This window comes from Haliaeetus leucocephalus, unplaced genomic scaffold (assembly GCF_000737465.1).
Source record: "Haliaeetus leucocephalus isolate CR32 unplaced genomic scaffold, Haliaeetus_leucocephalus-4.0 Scaffold556, whole genome shotgun sequence".
Lineage (NCBI taxonomy): Eukaryota > Metazoa > Chordata > Aves > Accipitriformes > Accipitridae > Haliaeetus > Haliaeetus leucocephalus.
This window is the reverse complement of record NW_010972992.1, coordinates 225,472-241,893: the sequence shown is the minus strand read 5'-3', so window position 1 is coordinate 241,893 and position 16,422 is coordinate 225,472.

Genomic DNA, 16,422 nt, shown 5'->3' with positions numbered 1-16,422 from the left:
TCACTCTGTGTGCAGTTCTTCAGTTCTGAGTAGAGAGACCATCACTGAAGGCCTAGAAATCTATGATTTGCAAACTCAGTTCCCTGCCTTTTTTCAGACAATTTCAGTTCCCTGATAAACATATGAAATAAAGTAAACCTTGCCTTACAGACAGTCATGGTTGCTGCTGTACTGATTTCCTCTGGACTTTGTAGGTGATTACATTTCCTACCTTGTACAACCTCATATGTTCAAGTATTTAATCTGGGCTATAGCAACAGCAATAAACTCTAAGCAAATTCTTGCTGCTGTCATGTGTGATCATGCCCAGAGATATGTGTGCAGGCAGATAGTTGCACTATGGTTGGTTTCCTGTAGAGGTGCCTACACTCTGTCATGGCATGCCTGACACAACAGTGCTTTCTGGGCTTTGAGTTCACAAGATGTAATGTCTGATTGCAAGATATTTGAGCAGTTTTGCAAGATATTTGAGCAGTTTAGCCCTGGTCTTTTTGAGTGAGGGCTAAGTGCCAGTTTGGGGCAGTTCTTTTTGCTTTGGAACAAAAGAAGTGATTGTTTACCCATCAGCTACCTTTAAAAGCTTCCAAGAAAAACTGGGATTTATACCCCATGTCACTCACTGGTCAGGATGAAACGCCACACTGGACTGTCTCCATCTGTCTGATGGAGAGATTAAGATGTTTTGTTTTCCATCAGTAATGCAGACACTAACAAGTCTTTCCTTTTCTAGTGAGTCACCCTCAAACATATACACTGACACTTTTTGGCACTCTTGTTCATTCCCGTAACAGCACAGTGCTTTGCTCTTCATAGTGTGAACCCACACCTGCAGTAAAGCTCATTTCACCAAACCTTGGGTCACACTGGGAAGGTGAACAAGAGCTTCCTACGCTGCCCCTTTGTGTGGGCAGGAGACCACCCTTAACTGGTATGGAGAAGAGAAAGGAGACCTTGGGACACCTGTACAGAGGATTTGGGAGAGGCTGTGGGTGGCAGGCAGGGTAAGGTGAAGTTTTGGAGGATCCCAGTCATCCACAGGGAGCAGCCAGAGTCACAATGCTGAGTCAATGCTACAAACACAAATGTCCAATTTCTTTCTGTTACTTCATGCCTAACAGTATCCTAAGAAGAGCAGAACCAGCTTCTGTGACCTGGTGTGACCTGACTCATGCTAACAGGTGCTTTATACCAGCTTTAACAGTTCTTCATAAACTTTCCATTATAATACAGAATCCAACTTACCATTCTGAGTAATTTTTTAAGCTTTTATGTATGCTTATTGCTGAATTAAAAAATATCCCAATGTTATTTCATCCCTGTCAGAGACTGATGCCAACAATAGGTACAACAAACATGTAAAAATCTACCCAGCTGCTCACTTTTCACAGAAGTGTGTGTTTTAAAAGGTGTCTAGATGTGACTGCAACAGCCTATAGAAACAGCATGCTCAAAAATGCTTTTATAATTACTCATCAGGGAACCAAACAAATAGAATATCCTTCATTAGCATTCCCACCATCAAAAAGAGACAAGAACAAAACTGACTCATTGGTTCAGTAGACCAAATTCTGCTTTAAGGAGCCCTGGTGAAACCACATAGTATTGTAATAGTTTCCCTGAAAACTGTATTTAGTCTACAAGTTAAAAGGCTTTTGGCCACGAAGAATGAGATTAATCTGGCAAAATATAAACAGCTACGTCTGAGCTAGCCCCTTTAAACTCCTTTCCACTCAGTGAGAATTAATGACTCTAGTCAGTAGAGTGGATTCATTTCATCTTAAAGCACATATTTAGAATAAATTGATGAATCATACTCTATAAATCCCCAGCCTCCAGTTGGTTCAGATGGACCCAACCCTCGCTATCACAAGCAACTCTTCAGTTAGAAGAGAAACACTTTCATAATCTGCCTGCTAGGTAAGGGCAAGTTCTCAACTTCTTGCACCAACTTTACCCTGAAGATGTGAAGTTCACTGATTAGCAGGCCAAAAGCAGAATATGGTGATGTTTCTTGTGGTCCCATGCTAATATAACATTAGTTAAGACAACTTCCCTTTTAGAAGAACTCCACCTTCAGGAATCTTAGCTCAAGTGAGGATGATATCAAGCTTCAAGCTTCAACCTACATTTTGAAAACAGCAATTTTTCCCTACATGCTTCATTTCTTCATACTTACACTTCTCAACCAGAGCAATGTGGCCCAGTTGTTTACTGGACGGCATCTTTGCAGAGCTTTTTTGTTTTGATGATGGGAGTAAGATGATGTGTCTATCTGCCTGCAACCACCAAAGCAGGACTCAGAAAACAAGGATGAAGTCAGGCTAGCAAGGACTGGGCCTTGGTGTCACAGTCTAAAAGTTCATTAAACACTAACTCCAGGCTCCCTGATTTCCTCCTCAGAAATGTATTGATGTTCTTGTCACAAAGGGATGTGTTAAGCCCCTGTGATGTGAAGAACAAGCTTTTTGAATTTTCAGTTCTGCAGGAGCTTGTAGGATTTGTTTAAAAAGAAATGTCAGCATTCAGCCTTTAAGAGAGAGAAGAGATTAAAAGAGCTTCTGGGTCAAAGCCAGTCACTGTCTCCTTTTCACCCATGAAGTGAATACCAACAAAAGTTTAAGTGCTTCACAGTTAGCAGGGAAGCTTCAAAATATATTGCTATTAGGTGTGATTCTCACTCTAGATAAGGTCGTGTATGCTTCAAAATGCAAAGGCTGGAAGCCTGTTTGCAAGTTTAATCCTTTCTTGTCCATTCACTTCTGCCTTTATGAAGAGTCTGACATCTCATGACTTGGTTTACACAGCTGCAGATCAGCAGTCATGAAGAAAATAGATGCCAGAAAATCTCCAACACTATCTCCAGAGAAGTGAGACAATCTCCATTTACATTTAATAGGCATTTGTGCAGCCCAGCTGAGCATGAGCTGTGGGTTTCATGACAACAGCATTATGTAGGGCTCATCCTTGCAGACATAACAGTAATACATGACCAGCAAAGACAACACCTGCTTTATTTCACCTGGTAATAGCCCGCGTTTGCATGAAAGAGCTCTTAGTTTCAGGGCTGTCTTACTTTTGGGCTCCTGATCTTGTGACTGTGGAGGACACACTCTGTGGGCAGTTTCCAAAGCAGTAAGAGACACAGCTAGCGTGCAAATCCAGTGTCATAAGGTGAGCACTGTGTTCAAGTGAAAAGCATCTTGTAGTGGTGTCCTGGCCTTGCAGTGAATCCCAGGAGAGGGTGAGACTGCACACCCAGCTCAGCAGTAGACCTGATCTTGGCAGTAGCTATGGAAATGGGAGGAGAAGAGGCTGTAGATAACAGGACTGATGTCAGAAGTCAAATAGAAGAAGATCTTTAGCAGGATGTGGACACCCTGGAAGACGATGTGTACCAGGTCTGCCCAGTGGACTCCAGAGCTCCACAGCAGCCTCTCTGCCTGAAACACCATCCAATATGTCTTGAATGCCACTGCCATGACATGCAGACAAGAGGAATCAGGGAATGAGAGCAAGCCAACGTGCTAAACAAAAACAGAGCTCAGAAGCAGAGAGGACTGGCTGAGAAACACAGTTAACAGTGTCCTTCTGGACTGCCAGGTACCATGGGCAAAAAGCTGCATGGATGAGGAATTGCTCCTGTGGGACATGCTGAAGTGCAGCTCAAATCGTCTGATGCTATTTAATCAGGCATTTGGCTTTGTTTTCATATTGTGGAATATAATGACTGAAAAGTGTAACAAAATGGCCACAAAAGACTATCACCCAGCAGGGACTGGAAAGCCTGGAGGGGGAGGGAGCAAGACAAAGGACTCCACATTCCCTAGAAAGTAAGAAGAGATCTGCTAGCCTGATACTAACATCAGGCCTCAATATAAGGATAAAGGAAAACAGGACTCAGGGTCTCAGGTTTGAAGTAAAAGGGAAAAATGAGCGAGGAGACCAAGAAAGGCTCTGCTTTTTGCTTCCAGAGGCACTTTTCCATCTGTCGCCACAGTCTGAACAAGACAGTACAGCAAGAGCTGAGCCCTAGTCCTCTGAAAGCAGCGAAGAGCTGCCTAGATTCAGGCTTAGTAGGACTTGTCCTGGTTTGGGTGTCCTCAGGGAACTGAGGGAAAGTGTTTCAGAGCACTGTGAGCCTGACAGTCAGTGCTTCTAGGTAATATGAACCAGGCATTTCCACATTATTCTCTTAACAGGCTTTAGCTGATGCTTGTTTTCATAAATTGGGGCATTGTTATTCATAACTTTTGCAGTAGGCAGGATTCCCAGAATATCACACAAGTGATATTCTGTGACCCATGGGGGGCAGTCAAACCTCATAGTGGGTAGCCTATTTTATGTTTTTCAGTTGTTCAGCATGAGACAAAGAGCTTTCAGTATCTGAAGTGTGCAGTTTCCTTTCTCCTGGTAATCACTGCCAGATAGAGGAATGGCTTACAGCTCCCAGACTGTGTGTCTGCCTAAGCACAGTACTTGTTTACGTAGTTATAAAGATGATTGTCAATGTTTCAAAAGTGAAAGCTAGCATAGGCAGCAATTTTGAGGACAAAGGAGATAAAAAAAATGGGCATGGGTTGAATATGGCGGCTGAGGTAGCCCTTGGTTAAAATCTCAGAATTAGGTTATTGTTATTAAAAACCAGCTACCATTTTGTCCAATTACCAGATGATCTTTAGATGCCAGAAATTATTAGACCAGCCTCAGAATACAGAGCATATATGGAGTGCTGCAGAATGCAGAGAAAATGCTTGTAGAGGCACAAAACCATTGGGCAGATAGTTGTGCTGGGGAAAGGACTGCAGGCATGTGACCTCTCACTGAGTTATCCAGTGACCTGGGGATGAAACAGCTGTACTGAGACTGATTAGATACGGTTATAGAAGGGCCTAAAATAAAAGCTGATCACATCAGGCCCTGGTAGCTCCATAGATCTTCTCCTCTCCCTATTAAAATGCAAACAAGATGGAGAAAACCAGGAAACATTTTGCAATACTAGGTCAAAATTCTAATTAAGAAAGGGCATGATAACAGTGAGAGATACCAAAATATTTTTAAAAGCTGTGTACATTTGCTCTTTAAATACCTCACTTAAAGCTGCTGTCACTGTGAAATGCAAGATCTCAACATACCCAAGAGATCATGCAGGTTCATGTATCTTCTCTTGGCCACTTACACAACATTTTATTGATTATTTTTCCCTTCTGCTGTTCCTGTGGGTATCTCCGTTGAGCTTGTTATCTTCATATCTTCCTTTGTTTCTATGTGGCTTCCTCAAAGGCAGCTGCCCCTTGGTGAGGTGGCAGTCAATTATCAGGCAAAGCACTGTGATAATGATCATGGGGACGAAGAAGTCAATGGCAGTGATCTGAATAAGCAGTTTATAGATCTATGTAGTTTTCAGCACAATGCATATGACAATTTCCTCTATCTTCCCTAGAGAAGGAAGACAGATGTAATAAAAACCTTGGAGAGAGGTGATGGGAATGGCACCAGTTTAGATGTAATATTCAAAGCGCGCTAATGGGCCAGGTGGCATGGAGACTGATCATAATATATTTGGTCTATCCCCAACACTCTATCAGGCTGGCAATGGCTTTGTCCTGAAAACCACCAAGGACAAAGATTCCCTACTGGTCTGGTAGCTGAATCCCAATTGCAACACCTTTTTCAGATGCAACTTCTCCTGATTTCCAACCTGAACTTCCCTATACAATGTGGCTGTTGCTTTTTACACATTGTCTATTTATACCAAAAAGGAATTGAATCTGTCCTCTTTGTCAATGCCCTTAAAAAGTTTGTTGGCTGCTATTAGGCACCATCACCCCTTCCTCTCAGCCAGAAAAAACAGGCCTCATATAGGTCATGTGTCACTGACCACCATCTTGATCACCCTCAGCTAGACCTTTTCCAGTCCCTCTATGTCTTTTTTGAAATGGGGTCCTCACATCTTGATGTCAATCAATGCAGTTCCAGTAGAATAGCCGGGGGTATCAGTAGCTGAGAGACGATGATTTGACCAGCTTTATAATAAGTGTGTGGAAAGACGCCTCCATCTTAAAACTTTGTAACCAACTCTAATTGGCAAAACTGAGTTCATGGAGGGAAGGAGAAAAATTACTGAGTGAAGCACTTCTCAGATAGTCATATTATCTGGCACTTCTTAGGAGGAAGGGATTCATGATTACCACAGTTTCCCCTAAAAAGAGAAAAAAAAAATCAGTCATCAGAAAAAGGCATGTTTTGTTTTCTTTGAGGATTATAGTAGGAAAAAACAAAGGATCCAGTCCAAAAAGGGCTGAAGGTACTGCAACGTTCACAGCAGCAAAGCTGAAATGCTGTGTCATGTCCTGAAGCCCACACCCAAATTATGCATCCTCCAGTTGAAGCCAGGAGAGGTTCTCAAACTCTCATTCTCAGCCTGGAAAACTCTATCAGCCTCTCTCTGTAACTTCTTTTCTGCACTGAGGTGCCAATGGCACTGTTTTCCTTTGAAACAAGGTGTCTTTTTCTCATTACAGCAATGAGTCCAAGGAGCCTGAAAGCGCTTCTCTCAGATCAGTTCCCTGTTCACAAAGTGACATTTTTGCCTGTCCTGGTCAATGCTGGAGCCCTCGTAGCCAGGCGAATAGATCGCTACCAGCCAGAAGCTGAAGAATCATCAGTACAGAAAGAGAATAGAAAGTCCCTAGCCCAGGCAGTTTGTTTTTTTTCCCCACTGACCACCTAAAGTGTCACAACTGCCATCTCTGCACTTAGGGATGACTTTTCGCCCATTCTCTTTTGCAGCTATGTCTCATTTATCTCCAGCACTCACTTCTCAAGATTGTGTGTCTTCTGGTTACTCCAGTACACCTTCCATCCCTTTCTTCTCAGACCCTAAAGTAGAGCATATCCCCCAAGCTCACATTATCCACACACTGTCCTGGAAAGCACTTTTTTCTCAACTTGCTGTACACTGGCACACCCAGTCCATCCCCTCATGGCTAACAATAATTTTAATGGTAAAGGTAGAATTATTGCACAGACAGTGCTGGCATTGCCTGGCTGAAATACAGTAATACTTTAGTCTCTAGCATCAGCCACACTGAAAAATGATTAAAAAAAAAAGTATAAATGGATCTTTCATGCCCAAATACACTCACAGTCATCTCAGAACAGAAAAAAAAAAATCACTTTCCTAACTGGACAGGAAGATTCAAGGCCCTTCAGCAGACATATAAACAGGAATTGCAAGAATGCAACAATAGTCCAAGCATATGATGCAGTCACCAGCCAACACTGAAATGGCGTGCTTAACCTGTAATTAAGAGTCTAATTATTTACCATGGCCACTTGGGAGACTCACAGACTTGTGTCCTGATAGCCTGCAAGCTCCTGTATTCTCATCCCACAGGAAGCCCACTACATACCCTAAGTCACCTATCGTCAGAGAGTTTGGCCACTGAGACCTCTGGTCATTCATCCCAAATCAAAACACAAAGATCAATATGAGAGAGAGAAAGACTTACATATCAGGACAGTCCTCCCGCCTGTTGCTCCTGCCAAACCACTTTTACTAGGCGCTTGGAAGGAAATTGCATGGAGCTTGCAAGTCTGGACTGACCTGTGCCGCGCAACTTCTCACAAAGATATCACGCGTCCTCCCCTTTGCTTCAGTTCTCAGCTTTGCCAGTCCTTCTTGGAGTGGTCTATCTCTCCCGATTTCTGCAATTCTCCCTCATTTCCATGCTGTCCTCTTTATCACAGGTTCTGCATTGCACAGTGCCACAGCAGGAAAGCAGGAGGGAAATAGGGAGGGGAATGCCTCCATCCTACCCACTTGTGGTCTGGTAATAATTGCTCTCAGGCAGATGCCAGGCCTCCCCTGATAGCCATTCATTTTTCAGAACCCAATTATCAGACTCATGGTTTGATGCCAACTCTTCCTGGAAGCTGCTCTGTCTGCTTTCATTTAGCTCACAATTTATTCCTCTAAGGAGTGATATTACTGCTAGAGATGGGCAAGCACATTTCGTTTAATTTCAGTTCCACCTGAGCACCGTGGATTAGGTGGCCTGATGCAATAGCATCCTGCTTAGAAAAGGTTGTGGAAAAACATGGGAAGAGAGAAGTCAGCAGGAGGATGAAATGAGCACAAGAGGGAGCCGAATGTAAAGAGATTCTGAGATGCTGCGTGGAATAAAAATGTCCAGTCACAATTTCCAATCACATTTAGCTAATCATTGTATATACTGATGAAGATGTAACAAAAGCAGTTGCTTAAACAAAAAATCTGACAGATAGGAGCAGTGTGCTCCCCAACAGGCAATTGAAACACATTGCACTCTGCATTCACCCAAACTGTAGGTGAAACAATCTCTTGCTGACAATAGTAGGCCAATTCCAGAATGAAAAATGGGCTGTTTCTTCACACAACTTGTGTGAGAGACAGGTCCTAAGCTACCATGCCTCCTCCTGTAATAGCTAGTAAACTCTTCACTGTGATAGTGTGCAATGCAGAGTCTCCTAAGCCAGCATGTTTGACTGCAGTTGTTTTGGGATCAATCTCATCAACCCTGAAAGTCTGTTGACATTGTGCTTATTGTAAGAGATAGACTCCCTCTGTGCTCCTTCCTTGTGAGTGTGCAGAAAAGCCTTTTATCATATAACTTAACACTGTCCATGTGTGTATGTGATCCCTGGTGCATGCCAGGAAAGCTGGGGCAAACTGGGACAAAAAATGGCACACTTTTTCTGGATCACCTTACAGACTGAGGGGCGTTACTGGCTGGGGGTATGGGACACATTATAGGACACAGAGGAAGAGCGTTTGAGGATTGCGCAAGACTTACTATGGCACATTTAGGGAAGGTGGGGAAAAGGAGGAATCGAGAGGGTTTGGAGAGGAACAAACATGGGAAAATAAAGGGCTAAGGGAATAAAAAGAGCCTCCAGCTTCGCTTTCTCTTGTCCAGTCTGGAAGATGTCAGCCCACAGTCTGGCCTCATCCCAGTGTCATCTGATGCCACAGAAAGTCCTGTATCTATGCTGAGTGGTTTACTGACTGATCTGTATGAGTCAGGAGGGGCCAGATTGCATTGGGGTAATAGTCACTTTTTGCCATGGCAATGCATCCAAAAATGGAAGATGCCCACAAAGAAGCGTGTGCACAGTCTCCTGGATAGCTCCCAGGGTGATAGGCTTCCTAGAGTTTCACAGCCAACATTGGTTGATCTATATATGGAGGGTGATTTAATTCTTCCAGAGGGCAGTGGTTTCAGCAACAAGATTATTGTCCTCAGCCTTTTCTTGTATGTGCTTGAGGGGAGGAAGTACAGGTAACATTCTATTGTCCAGACACCTTTGCTTCTGAGACAGAGTGAGGTCCTTGCAAGATGTTTGGGGGGGGTCCCAAAAATGATCCTCTGCAGTGGAAGCTGTGGTGCTTCTGGCAGTGATCTGGAGCTTATCTGCAATGTGAGTTCAAGGCTAAGCAGAGCATGAGCATGAGCATGTTCACAAAGTGCACATGATACTGATGAACTGGGAAGAGGATGAATATGAAAGAACACCTGTGGTGGAGATTCGCAGGCTTCTGGGGTAGCTAGGGCACCACAGTGTGCTCCTGCTGATGTTCAGCTGGGATTTAATCTGTTGCTCCAATAGCCTGGAACATGAGCAGTATGGAAGTAAGCCAGTCCACACTACATGTCCTGGAAACCACCCAGTGCTCACTGGTGCAGAAAAAAAATGCTCAAGATAGTCATGGGTACAATCCCCAATTACCCCACACACAAGGGCAAGACACATCAGACAATTTCTTTTATGTAACTAGAGTCACTACATGCTGACGTGTTGGTTTTACACTATATACCGTCTGCAAGGATGCCCCCTGGAACCCACTCAGAACAGTCAAAGCAATGCTTAAAATTAATATATTTGCAGCACCTTTTTTTTCAACTAATTAAAAATGTGTCATTGAGTTTTCCACCAACACAGGAAAAGGGAGGGTGAAATGGAGTGGAAAGAAAAAGGATAGCTAAATATTTGTACAAGAAACTAAGAAAAGATAGGGGAGAAAGGGATGGCAGTGAAAGCAGACTTTAGAGAAGCAGAGGCCGATGTGGTGAGTGTACAGGGCTGCCTGTGAAGACCCTTGCAGGGAAGACCTGGTGTGTGCAAAGTGCTCATGACCATGACAGTTCTCTTTTTGGATGTTGCTAGTGCTCTGCTGAAGGAGCTTTTGTTAAAAAAAAAAAATAAAAAAAATAATTAAAAATGTGATCAGATTTGGGGCAAGCTTGCAGGGAATACTCTTTTTAGATCCCATTGCTTATGTTGGTCCCTCAGTGCATTCAGAAACTTTTTGGTCATCTGTGGAAGTCAGTAGCAATCTTTTAAGTACTTCAACAGCACAATCGTATAACACAATCCCTGTGTAAACTCTTCACTCAGTCCCACAGACTCTATTTGCCCAACAGGAAGTTGAAGAATAATCTCTTCTCTGGCTCTTTCCCATTTCCATCCTGTCCTCAGAAATTGTTCAGGACTGTATCCCCTCTCTATGATGTTCTTTTCAAGGTAAGAGACCACACAAATTCCTGGCCTGCTAGGGTAGTATTAGTTGCTTGTTAGAAGGACTTCTCTGCCCAGCTTTGGTGTAGATATTGACATTATCTGGAGAGACAAAACATTGCTTTTGTCATACAGCAGTTGAAGACTCTGAGATGTGAAGTTGTCCCAGCCTCAGCAGAGAATGGCAGGGTGGTCTTGCACCATCTAGCAATGCAGGGTTGGTATGTAGGGAGGATTCATGTGTACATTGAAGACCTCCTTTTCTGCCATCCACAGCTGTCTGCAGCTTCTCCCTAAGAAATTGCTTCCTATTTCAGTTACTATGAGGAGACCCTCATAACCTTATAATGCTCTGGTTTAGCCTTGACTGATTATTTGGTAATCTGCATATCAGCACTGAAGTGTTACATCATGAAATCCGTTGGGCCCAGTAGTTATATTTTTACAAAGACCTTTTCCTGACAAATAACATAACTCAGGATCCCTGGAAACTACTAAGCAAATTAAAATGCAATGCACAATAAACAATTCAGCTTTAAAAAATACACATTGTAATTAATGAACCAGAATAGGCCCCATTCTAATCAACAAAGGAAGATTAGTGGAAGCAGTATGACCTTTGTAAAGCATCAAAATACCCACAAGTGCTGTGCGTTATTGATGCATTAGAAACCACAGAAGGTCATGTAGCAATTAGGGCTTCTCCCCCCAAAAAGGTGGTGGGATCAATAGCCCAGCTGACGTGCATCTACACCAATGCACGCAGCACGGGCAACAGGAGGAGCTGGAAGCCAGTGTGCAGCTGGAAAACTATGCTATAGTTGCCATCACAGAAACATGCTGTGATGACTCACAAAACTTGAGTGCTGCAATGTATTGCTATGAAGTCTTCAGAAGGGATAAGCAAGGAAGGAGAGGCAGTGGGGTAGCCCTGCATGTTAGGGAGTGTTTTGATTGTCTAGAGCTTAATGATGGTGACGATAGGGTTGAGTGTTCATGGGTACGAATCAGGGGAAAGGCCAACAAGGCAGATATCATGGTGGGAGTCTGTTATACACCATCCAACCAGGATGAAAAGGCAGATGAAACATATTATAAGCAGCTGGGAGAGGTCTCACAATTGCTAGCCCTTCTTCTTGTGGGGGGACTGCAATTTAACAGATGTGTGCTGGAAATACAGCAGAGAGGAAACGGTCCAGGAGGTTCCTGGAGTGTGTGGAAGAGACCCTCCTGACATAGCTGATGAATGAGCCAACTAGGGAAGGCACCCCACTGGACCTGCTTTTTGCAAACAGAGAAGGACTTGTGGGCGATGTGATGGTTGGAGGCCATCTTGGGCATAGCGATCATAATAGAGTTTTCAGTTCTTGGAGGAGTAAGGAGGAGGGTGAGCAGAATAGCTCCCTTGGACTTCCAGAGGTCAGCCTTTGGCCTGCTGAGGGGCCTGGTTGACAGAGTCCCTTGGGAGGCAGTCCTGAAGGGCAAAAGAATCCAGGAAGGCTGGACAGTCTTCAAGAAGGAAACCTTCAAGTGGCAGGAGCAGGCCATCCCCATGTGCTGAAAGACAAGCCAGGGGGGAAGAAGACTGGCCTGGCTGAACAGGGAGGTTTGGCTGGAACTCAGGAAAAAAAGGAGAGTTTATGACCTTTGGAAGAATGGGCAGGCAACCTGGGAGGACTACAAGCTTGTTGTGAGGTTATGCAGGGAGAAAATCAGAAAGGCCAAAGCCCAACTAGAACTTAATCTGGCTACTGCTGTAAAAGACGATTTTAAAATGTTCTATAAATACATTAGCAACAAAAGGAGGGCTAAGAAGAATCGCTGTCCTTTATTGGATATGGGGGGAAACATAGTGACAAAGGCTAAGAAAAAGGCTGAGGTACTTTGTGCCTTCTTTGCCTCAGTCTTTAAGACCAATTTTTCTCTGGGTACCCAGCCCTCTAAGCTGGAAGACAGGGACATGGAACAGAATGAAGCCTCCATAATCCAAGGGGAAATAGTTAGCAACCTGCTACACCACTTAGACACACACAAGTCTATGGGGCTAGATGGGATCCATCCACAGGTGCTCATCAAGACACTTTCAATCATTTATCAGCAATCCTGGCTAACCAGGGAGGTCAGCTGACTGGAAGTTAGCCTATCTACAAGATGGGCTGGAAGGAGGATCCAGGGAACTACAGGCCTGTCAGTCTGACCTTGGTGCCGGGGGAGGTTATGGAGCAGATTGTCTTGAGTGCCATCACACAGCATGTACAGGACAAACAGGTGATCAAGCCCAGTCAGCACAGGTTTATAAAAGGCAGGTCCTGCTTGACTAACCTGATCTTCTTCTATGACAAGGTGACCCACTTAATGGATGAGGGAAAGGCTGTGGATATTGTCCACCTAGACTTTAGTAAAGCCTTTGACACCATTTCCCACAGCATTCTCCCGGAGACACTGACCACTCATGGCTTGGACAGGTGTACTCTTTGCTGCGTAAAAAACTGGCTGGATGGCCAGGCCCAAAGAGTTGTGGTGAATGGAGTTAAATCCAGCTGGTGGCCAGTCACAAGTGGTGTTCCCCAGGGCTCAGTATTGGGCCCAGTTCTGTTTAATATCTTTATCAATGATCTGGACGAGGGGATCGAGTGCACCCTCACTAAGTTTGCAGACAACACGAAGTTGGGTGGGAGTGTTGATCTGCTTGAGGATAGAAAGGGTCTACAGAGGGATCTGGACAGGCTGGATCGATGGGCCGAGGCCAACTGTATGAGGTTCAACAAGGCTCAGTGCTGGGTCCTGCACTTGGGTCACAACAACCCTATGCAGTGCTACAGGCTTGGGGAAGAGTGGCTGGAAAGCTGCCTGGCAGAAAAGGACGTGGGGGTATTGGCTGATAGCCAGATGACTATGAGCCAGCAGTGTGCCCAGGTGGCCAAGAAGGCCAATAGCATCCTGGCTTGTATCAGAAATACTGTGGCCAGCAGGACTAGAGCAGTGATCATCCCCCTGTACTCGGCACTGGTGAGGCCGCACCTCGAATACTGTGTTCAGTTTTGGGCCCCTCACTACAAGACATTGAGGTGCTGGAGCACGTTCAAAGAAGAGCAACGAAGCTGGTGAAGGGTCTAAAGAACAAGTCTTATGATGAGTGGCTGAGGGAATTGGGGTTGTTTAGTCTGGAGAAAGAAAGGCTGAGGGGAGACCTTATGACTCTCTACAACTACCTGAAAGGAGGTTGTAGCGAGGTGGGTGCTGGTTTCTTCTGTCAGGTGGCTGGAGATAGGACAAGAGCAAATGGCCTCAAGTTGCACCAGGGCAGGTTTAGATTCGACAGTAGGAAAAAATTCTTCACCAAAAGCATTGTCAAGCATTGGAACTGGCTGTCCAGGGAAGCAGTGGAATCACCATCCCTGGAGGTTTTTAAAAGAGGTGTAGATGTGGCACTTGGGGACATATTTTAGTGGTGGACTTGATGATCTTAAGGGTCTTTTCCAACCTAAACAATTCTGTGATTCTGTAAAAATATCCAGCCAGCTTCACAGAAGCACTGCTGTTTTGCCTTGATTGAACAATATCAGATGGTTTCTGAAAGGGACCATTAACCTCCTATATATTTTGTTTCAGAGAAATAGCAAATCCATTCCTGTAAGTAAGGCCCTAAGTATTAATTATGTCCAGTGCAGAGCAGCTAGGTTCTTGTGTGAGAAGAGATCAAGGCCACAAGGTAAGCCATGGATTCAGCCTCCTGTTCAGATTTGAAGGGCACTTGGGTCAAGTGTCCAGGTGAACAGGGCCGTATAATCTCAGCAGTTTGACAAGACCTCTGTAATTCATTGCTTTACCATGTATCTTCCCTTGCTTCTTCCCAGCTGCCCAGGAAGATCCTGAAATGCTGAAAAACTGGAGAATTCAGGGAGAGTGACCAGTATGATCACGCCTGGATCACAGGAACTATAAGGAGAGGTGGTAGGATCTGAACTGGGTAAGTCAGATGAAGAGAGGGCTGAAGGACTGATTTACTAGCAGCTACGGCTACTTGGAGGACAATTACAAAGAGGACAGAGGAAAACTAAGTGGTACCAGACAGTACAACAAGGGGCAACAGCCGCAAATTGTACCTTGGGAGGTTCAGGGTGGCTTTTAGGAACAGGTCTCTCTCCAAATGTTTCTGCAGCCCTTGGACAGGTCACCAGAGAGGTGAGGTATTTCCACCTTTTGAGGTCTTCTATCCAAAATTTGGATTGACAAAGCCTCAGCCACCTTGATCTAGTGTAGGGAACACTCCCCTGCAGTGAGTGGGAGTCCCATCATCCACAAAAATTTCTATTATCCTGGTGGCCAGGTTGGATCAGCCCAACTTAGAATTAAAAGAAACAGTAGGAGCATTTCTAAAACTCTGGGACTTGACAAACATGACAAGCATAGACGTGGTATAGGTAGATAAGGACTATGATCCTCTGCTCAGCTTTCCACTGATCTGGTTTTTGTCTTTGGAGAATGTATTCACACTACATAAGTGTTTCTTTCTGTGGAAAGAATCATGGAGTACATCTGACCAATGCTACTCATCTCACACCAATATGAAAAATTACTGGCTAATACCCACTTCGGTACACAGCATTTTGGCAATGCTCAAGACACGATCTCACAAACCTTCCTGAATCAGAACAAACACTGCCCATGTGTTTTCCCTTCTGCAAGTCGGGTTAAGCCTCTTTACTTAAAAAAAAAAATGCCATACACATTTGGGGTGAGTGGTTGGAGGCCTTCCAGTTATTCTTGGCTGAAGATCTAGCTCCATATTTCAGGCTGTGTTGAAAGAGATCTCAATACGCTCATGTCTTTACACTGGGAATCAAGGTCATCAGTGCAGTCTGGAACACAAAGCTGCAGCAGAAGGAAGAGCTTTCTCCTGACACTGCCAGGAAAGCAGTTTCTTCCCTAATAGATAGGTTTATGCTTTGTCAGGTACCTGCTTCCCCATCCTTTTCTCTAATTCATGCGATGTTGTGAAATGCCAGTCAGTCATTAACTGGAACAGAACTGCACTGGGCTTATGGCAGAATTGTCAGTTTTATTAGATGAATTTTATACAAAAGAGTTTAATAATAAACAATTTATTTTGATTTTATCTGAGGCAATTTTACTAGCACTTGACTATTTTTTTTTCTATTATTCATCATGGCTATAAGGTAAATTTTGACATTTCTGGCAAAGGCAGGTATTTCCCTAAAACTTTGTAATTGGAAAACCAGCAGGCAAAATACAGGATTCATGAGTAACAGAACATATTTGTAACCACTCCCTGTACCTGAAATACTGGCAAAGTAATTTCCACAGTTCAGATTTCTGGCAAAGTGGCTGTGCAGTCACCATAAATACAGCAGTGTTGTGGGTTAGTCATCCCACTTTAGGACATATTGCTTTTGGAACTGCATCCATGATCATAGTAGGTTCAACATCTTCATCTGTCAGTTATCTTTCATACAGAATTTTTTTAGTTTTGACTCATGTCTTTCTAAAGATTTATAACTCAGTTTAGCACCTACAAAGGTATTCACAAGCCAGTTTCCTTTTTTTTTTTTTAACCTGTCAAACCTTAACAATCTCACTGTTTCCATCAGCTCTAGAGGTATTGCACATTTGAACCCTATAACTCAACAAAATGGCACAAAGTAGAAGTGGCATTGCACTAGGCGCAGATATCCTCAGAGAGATCATTTAGATGGCAAAAGGTCTCTCTATATTTTTACAGCAAGCATAAATCTGGGGAGTTAGAGAGGCTGTGGACAGTGAGATTTCCTACAAAACATCTCCTGAGCCCCCTCACCCCAGGTGGATAGCTACCCACAGTATTTTATGGTCAGGTTGGAGGTC